Source organism: Microcaecilia unicolor, chromosome 4 (genome assembly GCF_901765095.1).
Source record: "Microcaecilia unicolor chromosome 4, aMicUni1.1, whole genome shotgun sequence".
NCBI lineage: Eukaryota > Metazoa > Chordata > Amphibia > Gymnophiona > Siphonopidae > Microcaecilia > Microcaecilia unicolor.
Window position 1 is genome coordinate 198,480,522 of NC_044034.1, and position 20,160 is coordinate 198,500,681.

Below are 20,160 nucleotides of genomic sequence, written 5' to 3' on the forward strand. Positions count from 1 at the left end.
GGCGGGGAAGAGGTGTGCCAAGAGGTGGGTGGGGCATGTGTCCTCTTTTTTTTTTTTCTTAGGGCAAATATGGTAACCCTATCTCTACATCTTAAACTCACATGCATAGTCTTGGCCAAATCGGCTGGAAAATGCACAGCTTAGGCATTACTACTAATTGATCTGTCCCGATTCTACATTTACGAGTATCCCAGCTAGCTGTAATGAATGTTCAATTAAAGAAGCCAGATTAGAACTCAATATACCAGAAGGTTGGGGGGGGGGGGGGGGGGGGGGGGGGGGGCTCTGAACTCAAGGAAGCATTAGCAAGTCACTCAACTCTTCATTGGCCAAGGTACGAATAAGTACCTGCACATACTATGTAAACCGCTTTGAACGTAGTTACAAAAAGTACAGAAAGGTGGCATATCAAATCCCATTCCCGTCTCCTTCCCAGACTTCTAATTTGCAGTGGAACAACTGAATGCAGAAGTATCACGTGATGGTTCATACCATCATAGGCCCTCTTACCAATAGGCTTTCCTCTAGGCAGTCCCTACCCTAGACGACCCCAACACAGGGATTCAATGACGTGTTGAGGCCGCTCCAACTAGGTACGAACCAACGAACTAACCGCCGTGGCACACTCCGACGCAACGTCCTTCCTCGCCTCGGCCTTGTCCCATCCCACTCTGATGAGACTTCCTGTTTCCGGCAGGGTGATTGCGGCTGAGAGAAAGAGACGTTGCGTCGGAGGTAGAGGGACGCTGGAGGAGGAAAACTACGACCTGAAAGATAAGTGTGAAGGTAGGACAGACACTGGCGTGGGGTGTTTCAGAATGAAGTGCCGGACTGCTTGACAGGGGAGGGCGTATGAGAGGGAGAGACGGGAACCCTGGTGGTGTGTGGGAGTGTGACTTGGTAGTTGGTATCTCTGTGAAGAGCTTCTTCTGAATCATGTGATCCTGGCGCTTTGATTTATACTTAACTATATTTGTAAACACTTGTGTATGCGCGGATTGGGGTCTGAAACTGAATGAAGAAAAGACTAATTTCATAACAAAATTTGATTTATTGTCCTTTCTTTAGGCGTGATATTAGCATATTAAGCACTCTGATACTGGGAGAATCAGTAGTAGCAATCTTGTAGCTTTCTTAAAGGAGCTAAACTTACTGGGTGTTCTCTTGCCAGCTCAGCTACCAGGACATGAGCAATGGCATTCTGGCCTTCTTGGTTGTTGCTTGTCAACTGGCAGCTAATTAAGGGCATTAGAAATGCTTGGACTTGATGGGGTGTTAAATGAGCGTTAAATTTTGTCAGGGGGTGAGGGTATAGTAATATATTAATAGCCCTTCAATACATTTCATTATTGTGTAGTACTTGGTTGCTGCTAGGTGTGTCAACATATGAAACAGGGTCCCAGCAAAGAATTAGATATGGACGTATTCCTGCCAAATCAGTGGAAGGAGAAAGCACACAATTTATATGCTAAGAAAATGATGCAGCAGAACATGATTAGTGGGCTCAAGCAGAAGGCTGTGACAGGGTTGTTGCTGCTGAAGAAACCAGGAGGGCTGCCTAGTGTGATATCTCGAACGCTAGATGTAACCCAGTGCCAAATATCAACTTATTAATGAAAGAACATAATCCCTTTAACCTTTTGCAAACCATTGACCAAACGCAGTGTGAACCATCGATGGTGACTCTCTTCACATAAGCTAACTTATGATCCGCCAAGTCTCATCATCGGTTCATAACATCTGTGGCTGTGTTTTATCTCTTTTTTTTTTTTTTTACTTTTATTCTTAATGGTCTTCTAACATTTGTATTTCCATGCATCTAATATTTTGTTACATCCAATAAACTGCTTAGCTTTTGTTTTGCAAGTTGTTGTTGTTAATAAGTTGATATTTGGTATTGGGTTACATTTAGCAGTCAATTATATGCACCGGCTGTTGGAAAACTATTATCCACGACCAAATTAATATTGATTTAATGTAGTATCTTGAGCCCATCAGTGGTCTTTGTCATAAATGTATGGGGACAGACTTAAAGATCTCAATTTGTATACTTTGGAAGAAAAATGGGAGAGGGAAGCTATAATAGAGATTTAAATACTTATGCTGTTCAGGAATTGAGGCTTTCAGTTGAAAGGAAGCTGTGGAACGAGGAGGCATAGGATGATGGTGAAAGGGGAGACTCAGAATTTACCTGAGGAAATACTGCTTCACTGAAAGGGTGGTGAATTCATAGAACAGCCTCCCTGTGGAAATGAAAACAATATCTGAATTTAAGAAAGCTTGGGACAAGTACATAAGATCTCTAAGAGAGTGATAGGGAGAATAGATGGCATGGATGGGTAAACTGGATAGACCTTTATGGTCTTTATCTGCCTACATTTTTCTCTGTTTTCTATGTTAAGCTTATGCTACAAATTTTATTTGAATGAAGTTTAGGACTTCAGGGAGCAAGCTGGGATTTTATGGCTGGCTTCGGAGCCAGTATTCTATATTATACAATAGGAGAGGGAGATTCTTTGGTTTTGGATGATGGAGAAATATGAAGGGATGATCTTAAGTACCAGGCTAAAATCATCGCATTTTCAGAGGTATTAATCATTTATTCAGGTTTGCTATACCTCCATATTTGCAGATCTTCCTTGTCATCAAGCAGATGAATCCATTACGAATGGGTTGTGTCCACCTACCAGCAGGGGGAGATAGAGAGCACTGAAAAACCATAGTGCCTCTTGGCCAGCTAGCTCCATCTGCCTCTCAGTATTCTCTATCTCCCCAGCAGGGTTGGACGCAGCTTATTCAGCTCCTTCAAAAAATCTGCCTGGGCTGGCTCCTGGGCTTTTGCCAGTTGTAGCAGGGGTGTTGTGGCTATTGCAGCTTCACTTTAAAGGCACCTTTCCCTGCCTTACCCTTCCCCCTATGTGGATGCAGGCATATAGGTTTGCCCTGTCCCTGCCTTTCCCACACTCTTCTATGTGAATGCAGGCACATTGATATGTCCTTTCCCTGCCTTTCCCACACTCTTCTATGTGGATGCAGGCACATTGGTTCGTCCTTTCCCTGTCTTTCCCACTCTCCTGGACCTCTGGAGTGCCTCTGTAGCTGTTGCCTCTCTAACTTTCCTCACAGTGTAAAAAAAAAAAAACAAAAAACGCAACGTGCTTGTTAGCGCTGCGATTCTGAGGCTTCCTTCTGTCTGTGCAGCGTGACCGGAGCTCTGTGACTTGTTCTGGTGAGGTAAGAGATCGGGACCTTTTGGCGCGAATCCGCCGTTTTCGGTGATGGCTGCGGAGGTTAAGCGCTGTTCATATTGTGGCAAGTGCAGATCCACAGCGGGGCTCTGTAAATCGTGCTCTTCAGACTGCAGGGCTAGCCCGAGCATGGCGAGCGAGGTTTCTTCTCGCTCGGTAGAGCTGGCAGCAGGTACCATCTTGGATGCGCCGCAGTGCTCGACCCCCGCAGGAATGGAGGGGTCTGATGCCAGAGGGAGCCTCGGATGGAGGCTACCAGAGGAGCTGCTTACCCCGGATTGGAACCGGGAGGCCAGGGTGAGTCTTTCTCCCCTGAGTTTGTGTTGCTTCTACATAAAGCGTTCATGTTAAAAAGAGCTCTGCCGCAGATGTCGGACTCTGCGTTGCTACCTGGTTCCCCTCCGGTGGAGACCGGCCTGGGATTGCCGTCATGATTTTTCCCCCAGACAGTTGGCCGCAAGACAAGTGCAGAACTGTAAATTCCCCTTCAGAGAGTGGAGCACCCCCCCCCCCCCCCCCCCGGTGGTCAGGCTGTGGGGATTCTGAGGGGTCTGGCAGGCCTTCATGGTCCGAAGACCCAGAGGAAGGTGTAGGATTGCCACTGGATCCGGATGATCCCACTGCGGTTAGGATTTTCCCCAACTAGGAGCTGCCAGCGCTTATTTCTGAAGCCTTACAGGCTCTCTCTATTGAAGATCCTGTGATGGGCGAAGCCTCCTCTGGTAATCCGAGGATGGCAAGTACTAAAAAGTCTGCTCAAGCCTTTCCTTTGCATGACTCCATTCAAGAGCTTATTTCGGCTCAATGGGCTGACCCTGAGGGGCCTTTGAAAGTTGCCAGGGCAATGGGGCACTTATACCCTCTCAGTGAGGAGCACTTGGCATGCTTGGCCGTGCCTAAAGTGGATGCTCTAGTCACGGCTGTGACGAAAAAGACTACCCTCCCAGTAGAGGGAGGGGTCGCCCTGAAGGACATGTAGGACCGACGTATGGAATCAGCAATCAAACGGTCCTTTGAGATTTCAGGCCTAGCCTTACGGGCATCTGGTTGCAACAGGCAGTGGAACAGCCCGGGGATGGAGCGGAGCCCTTGCGGAGGTGGCACCGCGGATGGAGTTGGCCTTGCCATTTTTGTCTGCCGCCCTCTATGATATGGTCAGAGCTTCGGCTAAACAGATGGCTGTGGCGGTGGCCGCTCGCCGCCTTCTATGGCTACAGCATTGGGCGGCTGACATGGCCTCTAAGCAAAGGTTGGTGGAGTTGCCCTTCCAGGGCCTTCTCCTATTTGGTGAGGAGTTGGAGAAAATTGTTAAAGGCCTGGGGGAAACTAATCCCCAGCGCTTACCCGAGGATAGGCCGCGGCCTTCTTCCAAGACCTCGCTTCCATGCTGGGTGTACTTCACGTGCCCGCTTTCAGCAGAGGAACTCCTTTCGCTCGAACAAACGTTCCGCAGCGGCCGGCTCAAGGCCTGGAGTTCATGGGCGACCCTCTCAATGATGGTGTGCCGACCCACTCCTCGATTCCTGCAGTTGGAGGACGTCTTTCCCCCTTTCTCGAGGAATGGGTCAAGATTACCTCAGATCGGTGGGTTTTGAACTTGATCAGAGATGGCTACAGATTAGAATTCAATGCCCCGGTGAGAGACATGTTTGTGGAGTCCCGATGCGGCTCTGCCGTCAAACGAGCGGCGGTAGAGGAGACCTTGCAAGACTTGTTGCACCTCAGGGTGGTGGTCCCTGGCCTCCCGCCGAGATCGGCTACGGTCGTTACTCCATTTACTTTGTGGTGCTGCAAAAAGGATGGTCTTTTCGGCCCATACTTGACTTAAAGGAAGTCAACAAGTCACTAAGAGTGCGGCATTTTTGCATGGAAACCCTGCGCTCCGTCATGGCGGCGGTACAGCCAGGAGACTTTCTCACGTCTCTGGACCTGAAAGAAGCTTATTTGCACATTCCTATTCGGCTCCCGCACCACCGGTTTCTCCGGTTTGCGATGTTGGGAAAATATTTCCAGTTTCGGGCCTTGCCTTTTGGCCTCGCCACAGCTCCCCGAACCTTTTCCAAGGTAAAGGTGGTAGTAGCTGCCTTTCTCAGGCGAGAGGGTATCCGGGTTCACTCGTACCTCGACGACTAGCTCATCAGAGCAGACTTTGCAGAAGAGAGTCATCATGTAACAGCCAGAGTGGTCTCAGTACTTCAATTGCTGGGCTGGGTCGTCAATATACCCAAAAGTCACCTGACCTCCCCCCCCCCCCCCCCCCCCCCCCCCCCCCACAATCTCTAGAATGTTTGGGGGTCCGGTTCGACACAGCCTCGGGGTTGTCTTTCTACTCGAGCAAAGGTGGTGCAAGCTTCAGAACCAGGTCCGTCTGCTCCTGAGGATGCATCGCCCGTGAGATTGGGACATAGTCCAGCTGTTGGGGTCGATGTCGGAAGTGGTGCCATGGGCGAGAGCGCACCTGAGACCTCTGCAGTGTTCCCTGCTTCAACAATGGTCTCCAATATCTCAGGATTACCAGCGCAGACTCAGGTGGCTCCCTGCGGCCCGACTCAGTATGGAGTGGTGGCTTTCAGACAGCATGCTGCGGCGAGGACTGCCGCTAGCGCTTCCCAATTGGTGCCTGGTGGTAACAGACGCCAGCCTACAGGGCTGGGGGCACATTGCCAGGGAAGGCATGCCCAGGGTCTCTGGACACCCGAGGAGTCGTAGTGGTCCATCAATCGCTTGGAGTTGAAAGCGATATTCCAGGCGCTTCTGGCCTTTCACACGACCCTGGAGGGACTGGCTGTTAGAGTTCTGTTGGACAATACGACAGCAGTGGCCTACATAAATCGACAAGGCGGCACTCAGTGCAGCACGCAGGCCGTGCAGATTGGCCACTGGGCCGAGCTACATCTGCAGTTTCTGTCAGCAGCTCACTTTGCAGCGTGCAAGCCGATTATCTAAGCAGGCATCAAATTGACCCAGCGGAGTGGGAACTGGCAGACGAAGTGTTCCTTCAGATCTGTGCCAAATGGGGGATGCCCATAGCGGATCTTATGGCATCAAGCGCAAATGCCAAAGTCCCTTGCTTTACAGCAGACGGAAAGATCCTCGCTCAGCGGGGTTGGATGCCTTGGCTCAACCCTGGCCTCAGGGCCTCCTGTATGTGTTCCCTCCTGGGCCCTTGATAGGGCGAGTACTCCTGCAGATTCGGCTACATCAAGGAGAGGTGGTTCTCATTGCCCCGGATTGGCCCAGGCGGCTGTGGTATGCAGACCTCCGGCGGATGCTGGTGGAAGCTCCCCTGTTGTCACAAGGGCCGGTAACCATGGAGGACGCCTGCCGCTTTGGTCTTACGGCATGGTTCTTGAGATGGCGCAATTGAGAGACAAGGGCTTTTCCAACAAGGTCATCTCCACTCTCCTTCAGGCCCGCAAGCGTTCCACTTCCGTTGCCTATGCTCGGATTTGGCGCCAGTTTGAGGCTTGGTGTGCTGCTAAAGCGATTGCACCCATGCGGGCTTCTGTTTCGCCGATACTTGACTTTTTGCAGGATGGTTTACAAAAAGGCTTGGCCTATAATTCCCTGCGTGTTCAAGTTGCAGCCTTAGCATATTTTCGGGGGAATGTGGCTGGCCTCTCCCTGGCTGCTTATCCGGAGGTGGCACAGTTTCTTAAAGGGGTGCTTCGGCTCCGTCCTCCCGTGCGGGGCTCCGTGTCTGGCCTGGAACCTGGGGTTAGTTTTAAAGGCCCTTCAGTGTTTGCCCTTCGAGCCGCTTAGGTGAGCTTTGGAGAAGGATGTGACCCTAAAGACTCTCTTTTTGGTGGCCATTACTTCGGCGAGACAGGTGTTTGAGCTCCAGTCGCTGTCCTGTCGAGACCCATTTCTACATTTGCACCTTCTAGATGTGCGAAGGGCTCTGTTGCAGTATCTGCGCATGTCAAATGCTTTCAGGACCTCTGATCACCTTTTTGTTTTGTTGTCAGGTCCTCGCAGAGGGTCTCCAGCGTCTAAAACTACTCTGGCTCGTTTGCTCAAAGAAGCTATTTTTTTCAGCATATCTGCTGTCTGGCTGGCCTCTGCCTGAAGTCTTTAAGGCACATTCCACAAGAGCGAATTCCTCTTCTTGGGCTGAAACTGGAGCAGTCTCTCTTCAAGAGATATGCAGTGCAGCGACATGGGCTTCTAAGCTCTCATTTGCCCGACATTACAGGCTGGATGTGGCTGCCAGGAGGGATGCACATTTTGGAGCACAAGTACTGGCGCGTGGTGTGGCCTGTTCCCACCCTATCTAGGGATTGCTTTGATACATCCCATTCGTAATGGATTCATCTACTTGATGACAAGGAAGGGAAAATTAGGTTCTTACCTTGGTAATTTTCTTTCCTTTAGTCATAGCAGATGAATCCATGAGCCTGCCCTGATTGATTGATTTGATGCTGTTTTGGGTTCAGTTTTTTCTGTAGATATGTTCCCTCATTGGGAGAAGTTGGAAAATAGTCTTCAGGATTTCTGTTCTGTTACAGGAGGTTGAGCTTGTCCCTCCTTTGAATTACTGCTCCTGTTCTGGGGCGTTAGTTCGCTGTGAGGAAAGTTCATGTTATTCTACTTTGCGGTGTAACACTGCTTTGGAAACTTCAAATACTGAGAGGCAGATGGAGCTAGCTGGCCAAGAGGCACAATGGTTTTTCAGTGCTCTCTATCTCCCCCTGCTGGTAGGTGGACACAACCCATTCGTAATGGATTCATCTGCTATGACTAAAGGAAAGAAAATTACCAAGGTATGAACCTAATTTTCCCATCTTTTCTGTTCTGTGATCAGGTGTGTCAGGTTTCTGTCTTCAATACCTGATTCAAAACTTGGTCCAGGGAAAAAAGGATCCCAGTATATTGGGGTCTGAGATTACATATATGTAGACTATGTGTAATGGGCTACACCTTCTGAAGCAGAAAAAAAGGATATCTACTTGAGAAATTCAGTCCACACATTGACAGTGATTGAGTGGCCCTTTTATTAAGCTGCTTAGGTGCCTACACGCGCCCAACACGTGTCAATTTTGAGTTACCTCCCGGCTACCACGTGGCCCTTGGCGGTAGTTTTATTTTTGACGCGTGTTCACTATGTGCGCTGGAAAATATTTTTATTTTCTGGTAAGCGGGCAGTAATCGGCATTTTATGCATGTAGACCATTACCGCCCGGTTACCGTGTGAAACCTTACCGCTAGGTTAGTGGCTGGCGGTAAGGTCATAAGTACATAAGTACATAAGTAGTGCCATACTGGGAAAGACCAAAGGTCCATCTAGCCCAGCATCCTGTCACCGACAGTGGCCAATCCAGGTCAAGGGCACCTGGCACGCTCCCCAAACGTAAAAACATTCCAGACAAGTTATACCTAAAAATGCGGAATTTTTCCAAGTCCATTTAATAGCGGTCTATGGACTTGTCCTTTAGGAATCTATCTAACCCCTTTTTAAACTCCGTCAAGCTAACCGCCCGTACCACGTTCTCCAGCAACGAATTCCAGAGTCTAATTACACGTTGGGTGAAGAAAAATTTTCTCCGATTCGTTTTAAATTTACCACACTGTAGCTTCAACTCATGCCCTCTAGTCCTAGTATTTTTGGATAGCGTGAACAGTCGCTTCACATCCACCCGATCCATTCCACTCATTATTTTATACACTTCTATCATATCTCCCCTCAGCCGTCTCTTCTCCAAGCTGAAAAGCCCTAGCCTTCTCAGCCTCTCTTCATAGGAAAGTCGTCCCATCCCCACTATCATTTTCGTCGCCCTTCGCTGTACCTTTTCCAATTCTACTATATCTTTTTTGAGATACGGAGACCAGTACTGAACACAATACTCCAGGTGCGGTCGCACCATGGAGCGATACAACGGCATCCAAAATGGACGTGTGGCAATTTTCATTTTGCCACATGTCCATTTTCAGCAAAAATGTAAACAAAAGGCATTTTTTACAGGTGTGCTGAAACATGATTTTGCATGCGCCCAAAACACGCGTCTACACTACCATAGGCCATTTTTCAGCGTGCATTTGTGAAAGGGCCCCTAAAAGTTGAGAAAAGGGATAGCAGAAAGAGGCAAGTTGATTCAATCCGCCACCCTAAATCTACAGAAAGTGTTGGGGAAAATCACAAAAGGTATGAGTTTTCATCTACCCTGTTATTGCTTAAGACTAGACTAGCAGAAAGCAGTTATGAGATTATATAGAATACCTGAAAGCTAAGAAAAAGATGGGCTAAAAACATGATATGACAGCAGAGGAGAGTCGAGTGGTCACGGACCAAGTGATTGCTGTGTTGCAATCCTTAGGTTGGGTGGTCTATATGGACAAGAGTCATCTGTTTCCTACTCAGTCTGGAGTATCTTGGAGTGCAATTCGATACGAAGCGGGGGAAGGTGTTTCTCTCCGAGGGGCGAAGGATCAAATTGCTTTCTCAGGTACGGACCTTATTGAGTTGTCGCGCTCCCCGAGTGTGGGACTGTGTTCAGCTCCTCGGTTCCATGATGGCGACCTTGGAGGTCATTCTATGGGCAAGGGCTCACATGCGGCCTCTTCAGAATTTCCTTTTGAGCAGATGGTTGCTGACGTCGCTGGATTATCGACGACGCCTTCCTTGGTCGAGCCGGGCCAGGGACAGTCTAGCGTGGTGGCTCTGGTCAGCCAGTTTGCAGCAGGGTGTTTCTCTGGTGTCTCCCAGTTGGGTGGTAGTCGTGATGGATGCCAGCCTTGTGGGCTGGGGAGCCCATTGTCTTCATCGAGTAGCCCAGGGATCGTGGACCCCTCTCGAAGCGACTTGGCCGATAAATCGTCTGGCGTTGTGAGCAGTCGTGAATGTGCTGCGGAATTTTCAGGACCTTCTGCAAGGGCAGGCGGTTCGTGTATTCTCGGACAACACCACGACGGTGGCCTACATCAATCAGCAGGTGGGCACTCGCAGTCTTCCCTTGGCAGTGGAAGCATCTCGTCTTCTACTATGGGCAAAAGCGCATGTTCAGAGTCTGTCGGCAGCGCACATTGCGAGTCAGGACAATGTTCAAGCGGATTTTCTCAGCTGGACTCTTTTGGACGCAGCGGAATGGACGCTGTCTGACTTGGCATTTCAGCTGATCTGTCAACTTTGGGGAAGACCAGTAATGGATCTCATGGCCATGGCTTTTTTTTTTTTAATTTATCCATTTTATTCATACTTTACAAGTTATACAAATTCACTTGCAATTGCAATACAGAGAGATTAATTTAAGTATTATTATATACAAGAAATTATATATCTCTTCCTTAGACCAACAATAAAGGGGGAGCGTGTTAGAGGTAAGGAGTACTAAAGAAAAATAATACTTTTGTCTGGAAATTGGCCTGACCATTTGTTCTCTCAAATATCTTAATCTCAATTTTCTCAAACCTTGGGTCCAATTGGTGCTTTTTTTAAATCTAGAAAAACTCGAAGCTGTTCTGGTTCCCAAAAAAACATACTTATTGTCCAAGTATTTTCTCCGAGGACAAGCAGGCTGCTTGTTCTCATGACTGGGTTGACGTCCACGGCAGCCCCCACCAACCGGAACAAAACTTTGTGGGCGGTCCCGCCCGCAGGGTACGCCCACCGCGCATGCGCGGCCGTCTTCCCGCCCGTGCGTGACCGTTCCCGCTCAGTCTTTTTTCTTTTCCGCGCTGGAGAGAGCCGCGTTCGTCTCTCTCTCTGTCAGCCCCGGAAACCGGATCGCGCTTTCGCCGCGAACTTTTTTCTCTTTCGTTGTTCTCCGCTTTCTCTTTTATTTTGTGTAAAAAAAAAAAAAACAAAAACGCTGAACTTTGTTTTTCCCTCGTCTTTTAGCGGGGGCGTCTCGCGGTCGATTTATTTTCGAGGTGTGATTTTTACCGCCACCATCGACGACTTTGACTTCGCCGACGCGATTTTTCCATCGATGTCCTCGAAGGTCCCGAGTGGATTTAAAAAGTGTGGTCGGTGCGGCCGGCATATCTCGCAGACCGACACCCACGCTTGGTGCCTCCAGTGCCTCGGGCTGGAGCACGATACCAAGACGTGCACCTTGTGTCTCGGTCTCCGGAAACGGACACAGGTAGCGAGGCAAATTCTTCGGGACCGTCTTTTTGGAACTTGCGCCGGCCCCTCGACGACGACTTCGACGGCATCGGTATCGACGGCCCGATCTTCGGTACCAGTATCGATGTCCACGAAATCGGCACCGACCCCAGGAGCACAGGTCGCGTCGGCCCGCCGGTCCTCCGGAGACGGCAGGGGTGAGAGGCCGCGTGGGCAATCGGCCCCGGTCACTCCCTCTACCCAGGGCCCTCGGGACCGAACCCTGTCGGACCCGATTCCTCGAGGCCGAGGGGGATCCACTTCCTCCTCTTCTGTCCCACCGAGCGCCGATGACGGGCACCGTAAAAAGGCGAAGCACCGTCATCGGTCGCCCACGACGCATCTGGCTCCCGGCGCCAGGGATGAGTCGACGCCGAGGAAGCGGCAGCGTCGAGAGGAGAGGTCCCCCTCTGTCGTAGAGGTATCAGCACGTCAGGGTGCCAGCACTTCGGTGCAGTCTTCTGGACCCGAGCAGCTTCCGGCACCGACACCTCTACCGGCCCCCTCGTCTTTCCCAACAGCGGGCCTGGACGAGTGCCTCCGAGCCATCCTTCCGGGGATCCTGGAAGGGCTGATGCGCCAGACTATGCCGGCGCCGGGGGTGCTTGCGCCCTCGCGCCGGCGTGCTCTAGCCCGGTGCCGAGGCCTTCGACGCCGCTTGCGGCGCCGGTCTCGACCGCCACGCAGGTGGAGTCGACGTCGATGGAGGGAGCTTCATACCCGCCGGCACGGGGCTCCACCGCTCGACGACGCCACCGAGGCCTCGGTGCCTCGACGTCGAGCCGGGCCCAGTTGAGGACTGAGTTGCAGGAGCTCATGTCCGACACCGAGGAAGAGGCCTCGTGGGGGGAGGAGAAGGACCCCAGATATTTCTCCTCAGAGGAGTCTGTGGGCCTTCCCTCCGACCCCACTCTTTCACCAGAGAGAAAGCTCTCACCACCTGAGAGCCTCTCCTTTGCCTCCTTCGTCAGGGATATGTCTATTTGCATTCCCTTTCCCGTGGTCTCTGTGGATGAGCCGAGGGCTGAGATGCTCGAGGTCCTCGACTATCCATCACCACCTAGAGAGTCCTCCACGGTGCCGTTGCATAATGTCCTCAAAGAGACACTGCTTCGGAACTGGTTGAGACCATTATCTAATCCCACCATCCCCAAGAAAGCGGAGTCCCAATACAGGATCCACTCGGACCCAGAGTTAATGCGGCCCCAATTGCCTCATGACTTGGCGGTCGTGGACTCTGCTCTCAAGAGGGCACGGAGTTCGAGGGATACCGCTTCGGCGCCCCCGGGGCGGGAGTCTCGTACTCTGGACTCGTTTGGGAGGAAGGCCTACCAATCTTCCATGCTCGTGACCCGCATCCAGTCTTACCAGCTCTACACGAGCATCCACATGCGGAATAATGTGAAGCAACTGGCGGACCTGGTCGACAAGCTCCCCCCGGAGCAGTCCAGGCCTTTTCAGGAGGTGGTCAGGCAGCTGAAGGCGTGCAGAAAGTTTCTGTCCAGGGGTATATATGACACCTGTGACGTGGCATCTCGTGCTGCGGCCCAAGGTATAGTGATGCGCAGGCTCTCATGGCTGCGTGCCTCTGACCTGGACAACCGCACCCAGCAGAGACTGGCCGACGTCCCTTGCTGGGGGGATAATATTTTCGGTGAGAAGGTCGAGCAGTTGGTGGACCAACTACATCAGCGGGAAACCGCCCTCGACAAGCTCTCCCACCGGGCGCCTTCAGCATCCACCTCAGCAGGTGGACGTTTTTCCCGGGCCAGGCAGACTGCGCCCTACGCCTACAACAAGCGTAGGTACACCCAGCTGGCCCGAAGGCCTCATCAGGCACAGGGACAGTCCCAGCGCGCTCGTTCCCGTCAACAGCATGCGCCTAAGCAGCCCCCTGCGCCTCCACAGCAAAAGCCGGAGACAGGCTTTTGACTGGATCCACGGGAACATAGCCGCCATCAAAGTGTCCGTACCGGACGATCTGCCAGTCGGGGGGGGGGAGGTTAAAATTTTTTCACCAAAGGTGGCCTCTTATAACCTCCGACCAGTGGGTTCTCCAAATAGTGCGGTGCGGATACGCCCTAAATTTGGCCTCCCCTCCACCAAATTGTCCTCCGGGTGCTCAATCATTCAGCTCCCATCACAAGCAGGTACTTGCAGAGGAACTCTCCGCCCTTCTCAGCGCCAATGCGGTCGAGCCCGTACCACCCGGGCAGGAAGGGCAGGGATTCTATTCCAGGTACTTCCTTGTGGAAAAGAAAACAGGGGGGATGCGCCCCATCCTAGACCTGAGAGGCCTGAACAAATATCTGGTCAAAGAAAAGTTCAGGATGCTTTCCTTGGGCACCCTTCTGCCAATGATTCAGAAGAATGATTGGCTATGTTTCCTGGATTTAAAGGACGCATACACTCACATCCCGATACTGCCAGCTCACAGACAGTATCTCAGATTCCGCCTGGGCACACGGCATTTTCAGTATTGTGTGCTGCCCTTTGGGCTCGCCTCTGCCCCACGGGTGTTCACGAAGTGCCTCGTGTTGGTCGCGGCGTATCTACGCAAGCTGGGAGTGCACGTGTTCCCATATCTCGACGATTGGCTGGTCAAGAACACCTCGGAGGCAGGAGCTCTCCGGTCCATGCAGTGCACTATTCAACTCCTGGAGCTGCTGGGGTTTGTGATAAATTACCCAAAGTCCCATCTCCAGCCAGCCCAATCTCTGGAATTCATAGGAGCTCTGCTGAATACTCAGACGGCTCAGGCCTTCCTTCCCGAAGCGAGGGCCAACAACCTCCTGTCCCTGGCTTCCCAGGCCAGAGCGTCTCAGCAGATCACAGCTCGGCAGATGTTGAGACTTCTGGGTCATATGGCCTCCACAGTTCATGTGACTCCCATGACTCGTCTTCACATGAGATCTGCTCAATGGACCCTAGCTTCCCAGTGGTGCCAGGCCACCGGGAATCTAGAAGATGTCATCCGCCTCTCCATCAGTTGCCGCACTTCACTGCACTGGTGGACCATTCGGACCAATTTGACTCTGGGACGCCCATTCCAAATTCCTCAGCCCACGAAAGTGCTAACGACGGATGCATCTCGCCTGGGGTGGGGAGCTCATGTCGATGGGCTCCACACCCAGGGACTGTGGTCCCTCCAGGAAAAAGATCTTCAGATCAACCTCCTGGAGCTCCGAGCGGTCTGGAACGCACTGAAGGCTTTCAGAGATCGGCTGTCCTGTCTAATTATCCAAATTCGGACAGACAATCAGGTTGCAATGTATTACATCAACAAGCAGGGGGGCACCGGATCTCGCCCCCTGTGTCAGGAAGCCGTCGGGATGTGGGGTTGGGCCTGCCAGTTCGGCATGCTCCTCCAAGCCACATACCTGGCAGGCGTAAACAACAGTCTGGCCGACAGACTGAGCAGAGTCATGCAACCGCACGAGTGGTCGCTCCATTCCAGAGTGGTACGCAAGATCTTCCGAGAGTGGGGCACCCCCTCGGTGGACCTTTTCGCCTCTCAGACCAACCACAAGCTGCCTCTGTTCTGTTTCAGACTACAGGCACACGGCAGGCTAACGTCGGATGCCTTTCTCCTCCATTGGGGGACCGGCCTCCTGTATGCTTATCCTCCCATACCTTTGGTGGGGAAGACCTTACTGAAGCTCAAGCAAGACCACGGCACCATGATTCTGATAGCGCCCTTTTGGCCCCATCAGATCTGGTTCCCTCTTCTTCTGGAGTTGTCCTGCGAAGAACCGTGGAGATTGGAGTGTTTTCCGACTCTCATTTCGCAGAACGACGGAGCACTTCTGCACCCCAACCTTCAGTCTCTGGCTCTCACGGCCTGGATGTTGAGGGCGTAGACTTCGCTTTGTTGGGTCTGTCTGAGGGTGTCTCCCGTGTCTGTCTGGCCTCTAGGAAGGATTCCACTAAAAAGAGTTACTTTTTCAAGTGGAGGAGGTTTGTCGTTTGGTGTGAGAGCAAGGCCCTAGAACCTCGTTCTTGTCCTGCACAGAACCTGCTTGAATACCTTCTGCACTTATCAGAGTCTGGCCTCAAGACCAACTCAGTAAGGAATCACCTTAGTGCGATTAGTGCTTACCATTATCGTGTGGAGGGTAAAGCCATCTCTGGAGAGCCTTTAGTCGTTCGATTCATGAGAGGCTTGCTTTTGTCAAGGCCCCCTGTCAAGCCTCCAGCAGTGTCATGGGATCTCAACATCGTCCTCACCCAGCTGATGAAACCTCCTTTTGAGCCACTGAATTCATGCCATCTGAAGTACTTGACCTGGAAGGTCATTTTCTTGGTGGCAGTTACTTCAGCTCGTAGGGTCAGTGAGCTGCAAGCCCTGGTAGCTCATGCTCCGTATACTAAATTTCATCATAACAGAGTAGTGCTCCGTACTCACCCTAAGTTCCTGCGAAAAGTGGTGTCGGAGTTCCATCTTAACCAGTCAATTGTCTTGCCAACATTCTTTCCCAGACCGCATACCCGCCCTGCTGAACGTCAGTTGCACACATTGGACTGCAAAAGAGCATTGGCCTTCTACTTGGAGCGGACACAGCCCCACAGACAGTCCGCCCAATTATTTGTTTCTTTCGACCCCGATAGGAAAGGGGTCGCTGTCGGGAAATGCACCATCTCCAATTGGCTAGCAGATTGCATTTCCTTCACTTACGCCCAGGCTGGGCTGGCTCTTGAGGGTCATGTCACGGCTCATAGTGTCAGAGCCATGGCAGCGTCGGTGGCTCACTTGAAGTCAGCCACTATTGAAGAGATTTGCAAGGCTGCGACGTGGTCATCTGTCCACACATTCACATCACATTACTGCCTCCAGCAGGATACCCGACGCGACAGTCGGTTCGGGCAGTCGGTGCTGCAGAATCTGTTTGGGGTTTAAATCCAACTCCACCCTCCAGGACCCGAATTTATTCTGGTCAGGCTGCACTCTGTTAGTTGTTCTTCGTAGGTCAATTTCTGTTATACCCTCGCCGTTGCGAGGTTCCATTGACCTGGGTTCTTGTTTTGAGTGAGCCTGAGAGCTAGGGATACCCCAGTCGTGAGAACAAGCAGCCTGCTTGTCCTCGGAGAAAGCGAATGATACATACCTGTAGCAGGTGTTCTCCGAGGACAGCAGGCTGATTTTTCTCACCTACCCTCCCTCCTCCCCTTTGGAGTTGCATTTTTACTCATTTTTGCTTGTCATTCAACTGAGCGGGAACGGTCGCGCACGGGCGGGAAGACGGCCGCGCATGCGTGGTGGGCGTACCCTGCGTGCGGGACCGCCCGCAAAGTTTTGTTCCGGTTGGTGGGGGCTGCCGTGGACGTCAACCCAGTCGTGAAAACAATCAGCCTGCTGTCCTCGGAGAACACTTGCTACAGGTATGTATCATTCGCTTTATTATACATTTGCAGGAATAGACTAGCAAGAAATTTGCTCCTATGAGCCTTGTCTCATCTCTCAATGCTAGAAACTTCTGTCTTCTATCTTGTGTGGATTTTATTATGTCTGGATAAATCCAAACTCTGTATCCACAAAAGGTTTTTAAGGAGTTTTTAAAGTACAGCTTTAAAACAGAGTTTAGATCTTGTTGGAACACGAAGGAAATAATTAGGATGCGTCTTGAAGTTTGTGAGGAGGCAGGAAACTACAAAGTCCAGAATGCATTGTAGCAGGAAGGGAAGCAGAGTCGGGGGGAAGGACTCTAGGCAGGAGAGTGAGAAGCCAGGAGCTGATTGGGAAATTGAACCAGGTGTGGGAGGTTTTCAGGCAGCTTTATTAAGACAATGGTGGAAAGCTGGAGGGGAGAGATGGAAGCGCTGGGGAAGCTCTCTGCTGAAAAGGTGACAGCTGCACTACCCTCTGAGAAAGAAAAGTAAATGCTTTTGTTTGGCTGTTTGAACTGTGAAAGTTTGAGGAACTGATTTAAGTCTGAAAAGGGTTTAATTAGAAGACTGAGTAAATGCCTTTTTGTTATGGTTGAGTTAAAGAAGAAATAAGCCATGAAGATTGTTAAATGGCAACTAATAAAACCTTTAGGTATAAGAAGCTTGGTGTTGGTGAACATTTGTGAAAGGTGAAGAGGAGGCAGAGAACTCCCCTGTGTTTGAGGCAGAGTCCTGGTGAATCACTGAGAAGTATAGAGCCCAGCAGTGACTGTGTGTGAAGGAAGCTAAGCAGGGCCAGCCCTGGCCATGTCCTGGAAGAGTGACCAGCTCACAAGTTATATCTGACATTGATTCTTCTAATTTCGCAGAAATGTCTTGGAAACCTTGTTCAGTTCCTTTTTTTCCAGTCTCATTCCCCAAGTTGGCTTGCTCTGGTTGATTTCGATTAGATATTGGTAAGTAGAAAATTTTATTTAAAGGAGGATAAGCTTCTGGGGGAAAAATGTAGAACCTCTGATAGATATTTCTTAAAAGATCTGTCGGACTTATACCATGGCCAATGGGAAATTTAAAATCCTTAGATTCAAGCGACGTTTATAGTTCTCAATCTGTTCAACTCTACGACGTATTTCAGTCAAAGTAGTTACCTCCGTTTGCAGTTGTGTCACTTGTTGTTTTTGTATAATAAAATACTTGGACAATAAGTATGTTTTTTTTTTGGGAACCAGAACAGCTTCGAGTTTTTCTAGATTTAAAAAGAGCACCAATTGGACCCAAGGTTTGAGATAATTGAGATTAAGATATTTGAGAGAACAAATGGTCAGGCCAATTTCCAGACAAAGGTATTATTTTTCTTTTATTTAGTACTCCTTACCTCTAACACGCTCCCCCTTTAAAATCCTTAGATTCAAGTGACGATTATAGTTCTCAATCTGTTCAACTCTACGACGTATTTCAGTCATATCCAGATTTTAAAGTAGTTACCTTCGTTTGCAGTTGTCACTTGTTGTTTTGTTTCTTGTTTAATTTCCTCAATCGATAATACAAAATTGTCGACTTTATTGACCAATTGTGCAGTTTCTTGAACAGAAGTAGTAACCATAGTTGTTAATCGTTGTAGAGCTTCCCATATGGAGTCCAAGGTTATCACCACGGGAGCATTAGATGCTTCCATTTTCTTCCCCTCCGCGTCCAAGAAGAAGGTACTGCCAACGGAAGCAGAGTCCGCACCGATCTCCAATGCCTCTGTACTTCCTGCCTCGACTCGAATGAACGCGGGATGTGGTGGAGGATTGAGTTGTGGTGGAGGAGAGAGAGATGTTTCATTTCCTAGAAGAACCGATTCTCGGTTTCTTCAGCAGGAGTCTGCACTCCAATTAGAGAAACTGCTGTTGTATAGCGGTCCAGTGTCTGCTGAACCGGGGGATGAAGTTCTACTCGGTGGCAGTCAGGCTTTCACCGTCCCCTTTCTTTTCATGTGTGGCATTATCCAAGGAAAAACAATAAGGTATCACCAGCAGACAAACACTGATCGCTAACAAACATGCTTGGTCACCATCTTGACACGCCCCCTCTCTTCCACATGAAAACCATGGCCATGGCTTTTCAATGCCAAAGTTCCCCAGTTCTTCAGCCACAAACGGCAGCCAGGATCCGCAGGATTGGACGCTTTTCTCCAGCCATGGCTGGAACAACAGCTACTGTATGTTTTTCCTCCGTGGCCTCTGATAGGGAGAGTTCTTTGCTGCATAGGGCGGCATCTGGGGCTGGTCGTTTCCAGTGGCCCCAGACTTGCCCCGATGGCCGTGGTATGTGAATCTCGTTCGAGTACTCTGAGCCACCATTGCGACTTCCGGTGACTCCCGATCTGCTGCATCAAGGGCCAGTTCAGATGGACAATCCCTCCCGCTTTGGTCTTACGGCCTAGAGGCAGCAGCTGAGGAAGAAGGGATTTTCAGGACCAGTCATTGCCACTCTTTTGGGGGCATGGAAGCAGTCTACTTCAGCAGTGTACGCGCGAGTGTGGAATGCTTTCTCGGCGTGGTGTGCTTTGTGTTTTTTGGGTGGACGTTCCGGTTATTCTGGAGTTCCTTCAGGATGGTCTTCAAAAGGGATTGGCATATAATTCCCTTCGAGTGCAGGTGGCCGCGCTAGCTTGTTTTAGGGGCAAACTGGATGGTTTCTCTTTAGCAGCTCACTCTGATGTGGTCCGTTTCCTACGAGGGGCTCTTCGGATTCGGCCTCCTGTGTGGTAGCCGTGCCTGGCGTAGCATTTGAACGTGGTATTGCGAGCCCTCCAGGCCCACCGTTTGAGCCATTGAATAAGGTTTCTGAGAAGGATCTAACACTTAAGACAGTGTTTTTGGTGGCCATTGCTTCGGCTAGGAGGATTTCTGAATTCAGGCTTTTGTCTTCCAGAGATCCTTTTTTGCAGTTTTCTGAAGCAGGGGTGTTGATCCAGGCGGTGCCGTCATTTCTACCTAAAGTGGTTTCGGCTTTCCATGTCAATCATGCGGTTTATCTTCTGTCTTTTCAAAGACAGGATTATCCGGGGGAGTTTTGCCTCGATACGTTTCCTAGACATGCGGAGAGCCTTGTTTCAGTACTTGCAGATCTCTAACGAGTTTCAACTCTCGGATCATCTCTTTGTGCTCTTGTCGGGATCGAAAGATGTGAGGCGGCTTCGAAGGCTTCCATTGCTTGCTGGATTGGGGAAGACATTGGAGCGGCATATCTGCTACAAGGGTGGGAATCTCCAGTGGCCCTGAAGGTGTATTCTACTCGGGCATAGGCGGCTTCTTGGATGGAGGCGTCGTCCTTATCTCTGGAAGAGATTTGTCGGGCGGCTACTTGGGCGTCCCGTCATACTTTTGCGAAGCATTACAGGCTAGACGTGTCTGCATGGGAGAATGCGAGTTTTGG

At 50.6% G+C, this 20,160-nt stretch overlaps 1 protein-coding gene across 1 annotated transcript in view; it reads left to right on the forward strand.

Moving 5' to 3' along the window:
• Window positions 1-571: 571 nt before the first annotated feature.
• NAP1L4 (nucleosome assembly protein 1 like 4) overlaps window positions 572-20,160 on the forward strand; it is a 481,814-nt gene continuing 462,225 nt past the window's right edge. The window contains 1 exon segment of the mRNA XM_030201119.1: window positions 572-786. The gene's annotated coding sequence lies outside the window, so the exon portion shown is untranslated.